Source organism: Procambarus clarkii, chromosome 19 (assembly GCF_040958095.1).
Source record: "Procambarus clarkii isolate CNS0578487 chromosome 19, FALCON_Pclarkii_2.0, whole genome shotgun sequence".
Lineage (NCBI taxonomy): Eukaryota > Metazoa > Arthropoda > Malacostraca > Decapoda > Cambaridae > Procambarus > Procambarus clarkii.
In genome coordinates, this window is record NC_091168.1 from 23142008 (window position 1) to 23150610 (window position 8603).

Here is an 8603-nt window from a genome sequence, read left to right on the forward strand (position 1 = left end):
TACGCACCATCCGGCCCACTCACCTACTATCCGGCCACCACGTATCATCTGGCCACCTACCTACCACCGGCTAATTGAAATGCACTTCATTAGAAAATTGATATTAACGTCAGTGTTCTATTTTCATTTGTTATTTTTTCTTATATTTATAATGCATATATTACATAATTATTTTTCAACTTATTTATATACAAATGATTAATATTTATTTTTTTCTTAAATTAGTATAACATTAACAGTTCATGCAATAGTAATTATCCGCTGTTCTCACTCGGAAGAACAATTAGATATTTTTGCTATGAAACTATGCTGGAAAATTGTCAAGTCTTTGTCTATCAAAATTAATTCAGCATCAACCTGCTAATGGCTCAATCAGATATGCTGTTTGATCCATGAGGCATGATAATCAAACAGTGTTACCATATCACAATTAAGTTTCATAACGTTAATTATTATTTTAACGTTACACAAAATCATCATTAATTAGGGACAAAAAAGTACGAAATCTCGGTGATTGACGACAAAGAAAGTGATTGATGAATGCAAATTGAATTAGCAGATTCTAAATTGTTTAATGTTTCTCTCGTTGATATATGTGTGTACACATCTAATTATACTCGCCTAATTGTCATTGCACATCCAAGCTTCAGCTCCTGGGCCCCCCGAATATTTTGTATTGTAAGCAATGGGTGATCCCAACCATAGTGATTATTTTAATTTATTTTTTATCCTACACAATTATCGAAATTACTCTTTCTATAAATTATTTTCTCAGACACTCCTACACTGAGCATTGTTTACGTATATCCGCATGAATCTTTTTTAATTAATTTGAACAGAGGAAGGAATTCCTTTCATTTGAGGTATTTTGCCAAATATAAAAAAAATTATTATGATTCCTTCCCTCTCGGGAAACTGGTATGAACTATCGGATGAATGTGGAATGTTATGAAATTTTATGAAAATGGGTCAAATTCTCTGATATATTTGATTGAGGTGGAAACAGAGGAGAGCAGAATGTGTTATCTTGAGATGATTTCGGGGCTTAGCGTTCCCGCGGCCCGGTCCTCGACCAGGCCTCCTTTTTGTTACACCCGCCCAGGAAGCAGCCCGTAGCAGCTGTCTAACTTCCATGAACCTATTTACTGCTAGGTACCAGGGGGGCATTTGGGTGAAAAAAAAACTCTGCTCATTTGTTTCCACCTCCAGCAGGGATCGAACCTGGAACATCAGGGCTACGAATACGAAGCGCTGTCCACTCAGCTTTCAGGCCCCTGTGACCTGTTGGGTTACCAACCTCTCCTCTCAGGAATCAGTATTAGGACGAATTTATATATTGTGAGTTTTTGAGCGATTAGAGAGAACAGCATCGTTCTACCCGATGATCGCACAGGACTCCAATACACTGACAGTGATGTGGACTGTGGCCATGAGTTCCTGGATGACTCGGACAAAATGCAATAATGATCAGACAAATGACTCTTGCATCTTATATCCAACTGGACTTTTAGCGTCGTTTTTCCCAACGGACACAGGCTCCCACCTAGAAGTGAAGAAAGTATCTCGGTACACATAAACGATGTGCCATCAGCGGCATATGCAGGATGGAAAATAACATAAATTTCATAATGAATCTGCACTCGGAGTCAATATAAGCTTTTGATATGACATAAATACATCACATAACCTAGATGATTTGGGTGATTCTTGAATTGTCCGCGCAATTTACAAGCTCATATAAGGAAGCTGCAGAAACATTAAATGATTACCTTCAGGTGGATACCTTAGCTGTCCACCTGAAGGTAATCAGGTAATCTTAGCTGTCCATCCACTAATTTGACAGCTATATATATATAGCTGTCAAATTAGCGAAAATTAGGAAAGGAGTGATTGAAGTATCGAACTTAGCGTTAATAAGAACAGGAACAACATAACTGACAAATGAACAGCAATTTACAACGTACACAAAAATGACGGAAAAATTTATTTTTGGCAAAGAAGACCGCATGAGATGGAAATTAAATACCAAGATCAACTTTACATACATTATAGAAAAGTAGTGATAATATGTTCAGACAGAATAACTCCAAATTCACTGGGAAATTTCCATCTTAGAGGTGGTATTTAGGAAAGTCTTAAGATTATTTAGATGTATATATATATATATATATATTCTTATAATATTTATATAATTATAAATTATTTAATTATAATTATAAATTATAATTAATTATTAATTATTAATTAATTATAATTATTTATTAATTATAAATTATATAATTATTTATATTATATATATATATATATATATATATATATATATATATATATATATATATAATATGATATATATATATAATACATATATATTATGTTTATATTATATATATATATTATAATTACACACATACAAACATATTCAGATGGTCTCACATTCACACACAAACTCACATTATTATTATTATTAATATTTTATTTTTGCATATCTTGTCCTACTACCGAACGGCAAAGAACACGATGGGTTCAAACTGTCCACCTTCCCATCTCCTCCCTTCTCTCACTTCCCACGGTGGGTATATTCCCATCTCTCACTTCCCACAGTGGGTATATTCCCCCCTGAATCCCCGTTCCTAGCCCCACTATCATTTCATGAGAGCACCGCATCCTGTGCATTCCATCTGGTCCCCAGACAATTGATCAGTTCCCTCGGGTCCTTACTGCAGCATCTTCAAGACATTCTTCTCCTCATTCAATCTCTCAGCATCACCAGACCCGGGAGGAGATTCAATCTTCTATCCGAATCTTTATCCCTATCTCTCCCCGCCGCCCCCCCTCTCTCCATCAGCTTCCAATGGCCCGAAGATGCGTCTGATGACGAAGAGACAGGTCACAGCACACACACACACACAGACACACACACACACACACACACACATATATATATATATATATATATATATTGTGACGATAATCTCCTTCAAGAGATTGAGCCTGCTCTTCCCTCCAAAATTACGTCTTCACAATTATATAAAAAGACTATGGAAGAAATGTCCAACAACAACAACACCAGCACCAGCAAGGCTTGCCAGGGTGAGCAGAAACGTATGCATCCAGCCACCTGTTCGAACTCCAACCACCAAACTACCCGTTGATCGCTACGGCTCCGCTGATTGGTCGCCGGTCTGGCTGCACCTGCACTCGCCCCCAATACTACCTGATGTCTGGGGTCGCCCCAACATCAGTCCTCAGAATGTTCCGTGCTTTCGTAGCCAGCACTCCTCCCAGCTAGACGTTAGCGTGTACTGAGAGAGGTGGTGGCTTTAAGCCAATATTCCAGCACCTCCCACTTAACTGTTGTATTGCACTTCTTGTTATTTTGCCTTAACGTAACTTTTCATTGTGTCATTTAAGTATTCTTATTATTTTGATTCATTGATTTTATTATAAGAATTTGTTTGTGCATTATTTTCATGTTTTGATTTATTTAACGTAATTAAAATTTCATTGTTAAAGTTTACTTGTGTTTTGTGTGTCTTCTCCTTACCTTACCACAGACGAAGTTCCAGTTTTTCTATTTTTTTTTATAACTATGTGACGAGGCCATACCCCTAGCCTTAAACAGCCGAACACCAACGCGTTACCGTCACAAGTTATATGGGGGCCTGTCCTAGGAGCTTAACTCAGGTACTGGTGCTAAGTGGTAATTTATGGTAAGCGTATTTAACTTTGTTAACGTAGCTTTACTATTTTTCATTCAATTTCATTTTTTATAAGGTGCGGTGTATTGTGCATTACGAGAGTAACATATAGTGAAGGTGAGACAACTTTGGATTACGTGGTGACTGTAGGCCGCAGTCATACTCTTAATTGGTCATCTCTCCCTCCTTGTTATTACTCGTATTTACCATCTATGTCCCTTGAATATTTCTCATTCTGACAGATCATCATATTGGTACCCTGGTACTGTGGTCTGCCCCGGGTCAAGAGTACCCAATCTTCTGCAATCTGACTGTAGGAGGACAAAGAGGGCCATAGTTCCTCTAGCTCGAACTTTAGTTGCTGAATTGGGACCTCAGCAGCAGTTCTCGTCACCAGTTGACACCTCGCACCCCTACACGTCAGTCAGAGATGATGATACATACAACGGTAGGGAATTAGCTTATTTTTTCAGAGCACAAAAGTTCGCTAATTCTGTAAGTATCATATTAAATTCAGTAGGAAAAACTTGCTTTATGTCCTATAGAGACTTGGCAAGGTATGCCTACATCCTTGGACTACCAATTTTACTTTTGAAGCATTTAACTGTTTCATTTGTTTTCGAAACTTTGTTTCATTTGTTAGTAGGATTTTCTTGCCCTTATTCTCTTACATGAGTACCGGGTACAAGATTTCCTGCGCCCTTGATTTCATTTAATCATTTAATATCTTTCACTTAACGTTAATTGTTAAAGATCACACAGGATAGGTACCAGTTGCCACGTTGTCCTGTTTCTGACATTTCATTATTGAACATTCGTGTACCTTTATTTGCTAATTTCACCATGTTTCGTCTCCAAACTTTCCGTGCAAATCCAGCAGGTGAAATAGGGACTTTAAGTCGTGCCAAGAGGACTGAATTACAAACTCTTGCACATGAGTATCAACTAGAAGTTCCCTACCAAGCCAACAAAAATGACCTACACAACCTGTTGCTGGATTACTATTTAGAGCAAGGTAAGATAGACTCTGAAACTCATGAAACTTACTATATTGCAGATAAAACTGATTTGGCAACGCTGAAACTCAAACTAGAGCTGGCCAAGATTGAACGTGAGCAGCAAAGGGAAGCCCGCGAACAGCAAAGGGAAGCAGCTGACATACGAAGGGAAGAGATCGCCCTCAAGGAACGTGAGTTTGCAATGCTCCGTGAACGTGAACGCTTACAGCTTGAAACCAAACAACGCGAGTTGGAAATACAACGCGAACATGACAAGCAACAAGCGACTCTGGCTCTTGAGTGTCGTCAACGGGAATACACGTTGGAAACTTCACACCTCGCTCAACGCCAGCAAGCTACTGCCAATCTTCCCGTCAGTTTTAATATATCACATGCAAGTAAGTTAATGCCATCCTTTGTAGAAGCAGAAGTTGATGTGTTCTTTACCACCTTTGAAACCCTTGCTAATCAACTCAGTTGGCCTGTCGACCAATGGGCCACACTTCTCAGAGTCCATCTTACAGGTAGAGCTGCAGTCACACTCAGTACTTTGGCGTCTGAGAATGACTACTACACTCTGAAACAAGCAGTGTTGGACGCCTACCTCCTCTCTACTGAAAGTTATAGAAGGAAATTCCGTGACCACCTGAAGGCAAGTACCACTACCTTCCTCGAGTTTGCTAACACGAAACGGAGGTATTTCATGAAATGGCTGGAAGCAGCACATGTCTCTACTTTTACAGAACTCGTGAACCTGATGCTTGTTGAAGAATTCTTGAGACGTGTGCCGCCTCCTGTCCGCCTCTACTTAGCAGATAAAGAAGAAACCGACTACCTGAAGTGTGCTAAGTCGGCTGACACTTACAGCCTCATCCACCGGCTGACACCTGAACCATCCTCCAGTAAGAAGTCGTGGTACAGTTACGAGAAGGTGAGCCCCGATCAAGCTGGTTCACAACTGTACTGCAAGTATTGTAGACTCTATGGACATACCATAGACAAGTGTGGTAAGTCTCAATACAAGGGAACCACTGACCAACAACGACCCAAACCAACTCCTCCTAAGTCCGGTAAGCCTGTGATGAATGTTGGTGTTGATGTTAATGATCTTTCTCTTTTCAGTAACCACCTGTATACTGGAACTGTCTCTGCCAACGGTTCAAATCCGGAGGGACGTTTCAAATTGAAGATCTTGAGGGACACAGCGGCTCTACAATCGATCATCTTGAAGTCGGCTGTGCCCAACATAGTCTACACCGGGGAAACGGTCTTCATCACTGACCTCACTGCTACTACTCCATACCCTCTCGCCAGAGTCCACCTGGATTGTCCCTACGTGAACGGGGAAGTCCAAGTCGCCGTCAGGGAAAAGCCTTTTCCCATGCCTGGAGTGCAACTTCTCCTAGGCAACGACTTGGCAGAAGACCTGCAACCAACCAACCTGATCGTCATGGACAAACCCCAGGTGTGTAACTCTGTGCCAAGTAACCCTATTCTTGAGTATGTTCCAGCAGAGGTTCAAGAGAGTGATGATGTTTCTCCTCCGGTTCTCGTGACCACCCGTGCACAAGCCGCACGTCCACAGCCAGCTGACTCTACTGCTACCGCTGTCCCTCAAGACCCTCAGAAACTACCCCCGCATCTGACCAAGTTGGAGTTCCGTAAGTTGCAGAGGGAAGATCTTACTTTAACACCATTGTTTTTCCAGGCTGAGACTCAACCCGACAGTATTCCTGGGTTCTTCCTAGAGAACGACTTGCTCTACCGCAGATATAGACCCAGTAAACTGAAGGAGGAGGACGATTGGGCCAACACCGAACAACTTGTGATTCCCACCAGCCTGCGGCCCACTATTCTACACCTGGCCCACGGAGCATTCTCCCACTACGGCTTCAACAAGACTTACCATGGGATTCGTCAAGACTACTACTGGCCAGGTATGGTAAACAACGTCAAACAGTACGTAAAACAGTGTCATACATGTCAGATGGCAGGCAAACCGAACGTCTCCATTCCCAGAGCACCACTGATTCCCATACAGGTGCCTGCGGAACCTTTCCACAGACTCATAATAGACTGTGTTGGTCCTTTACCTCGGACCAGTTCAGGTAACGCCTACATCCTAACCATCCTGTGTCCTACCACCAGATTTCCCATAGCAGTTCCAGTGAAGAACATCACGGCTGCTACGGTTATCAAACATCTATTGAAGATCTTCACTCAATACGGATTTCCCAGGGAGATTCAAAGTGACTGTGGCACCAACTTCACCAGTGATCTCTTCAAAAGGACACTGGAGGAGTTCAACATCAAACAGGTATTGTCCAGCCCCTATCATCCTGCTTCACAGGGTTCTCTTGAACGTAGTCATCAGACCATCAAAGCACTCTTGAAAAAGTTTTGTAGTGAAACCTCAAAGGATTGGGATAAGCAGATTGACCTAATAATGTGTATTTTCAGAAGTCTCCCCAATGAGTCCCTAGGAGTATCTCCTTATGAGATGCTCTACGGCCGTAAGTGCCGTACTCCCCTTAAGGCTTTCAAAGACTCTCTCAGAGATGCCACCTTCAGTAAGCATCAGAATGTGCCCCAGTTTCTTCAAAACCTTCAACACATTCTAGAGAGAGTCCACCGCTTTGCTCATGATAATCTATTGAAAGCCCAGGTGAGAATGAAGACTCATTACGACCAGACCAGCAAAGTAAGAAAATTCAAGCCGGGAGACTTCGTCCTTGCTTATTTCCCTATCCCAGGTTCACCTTTACAAAACAGATTTTCAGGACCCTACTGCGTCAAAGAGTGCAGGAATAATAATAATTATGTGATAGAGACTCCAGATAGGCGGCGGAAGACCCAGCTGTGCCACGTCAACCTCCTGAAGCAATATAATGGTACTCCTCCCACTGTCTTGACTAATTATTCCACATTCACAGAACCCTACATCCACAGTGAGACCTTCCCAGCTTCTTCTCCCGAAAGCACTGACAAGGAGTCGGCGCTTTCTAATTCCAAAATCCTTAATGATCTTCCCAAATGCTTTCAGGATAATACTCGTGCTCCTATGCCCTCTTCTAATTCCACTCTCACCTCGTCAGATAAGCCCTACATCCTCCATGTCGACGCCAATGGTACCGACGATGGTGTCGTGATGCAGCAACGAGGCGAGAAGAATACACCTGTCAGCGACTACTGCTACAAGGATCTACGGAACAATTGGCAAGGAGCTACTCTTCCTCATCCTGAAGCTTCAGCACTTCACTCCACACCTGAAAAGTGCTCGGTCCACCATCAATACGGACCACACCATCCTACACCTCCTGCAGCACGCCCACTTCTCATCTCAACGTCTTCTACTATGGGCTTGCTAACTGCAGAAATTCAACCTGGAGACACGCTATACCAAGAGTCTGACAACATCTTAGCCCATGATCTCTCCAGAGTTTATGAAGTAGAAGCGACTCCATCCATTACTCCACCACATAACGACGTACTTCTTCCAGAACCGCAGGCTTCGGGGGAGAGTTGTGACGATAATCTCCTTCAAGAGATTGAGCCTGCTCTTCCCTCCAAAATTACGTCTTCACAATTATATAAAAAGACTATGGAAGAAATGTCCAACAACAACAACACCAGCACCAGCAAGGCTTGCCAGGGTGAGCAGAAACGTATGCATCCAGCCACCTGTTCGAACTCCAACCACCAAACTACCCGTTGATCGCTACGGCTCCGCTGATTGGTCGCCGGTCTGGCTGCACCTGCACTCGCCCCCAATACTACCTGATGTCTGGGGTCGCCCCAACATCAGTCCTCAGAATGTTCCGTGCTTTCGTAGCCAGCACTCCTCCCAGCTAGACGTTAGCGTGTACTGAGAGAGGTGGTGGCTTTAAGCCAATATTCCAGCACCTCC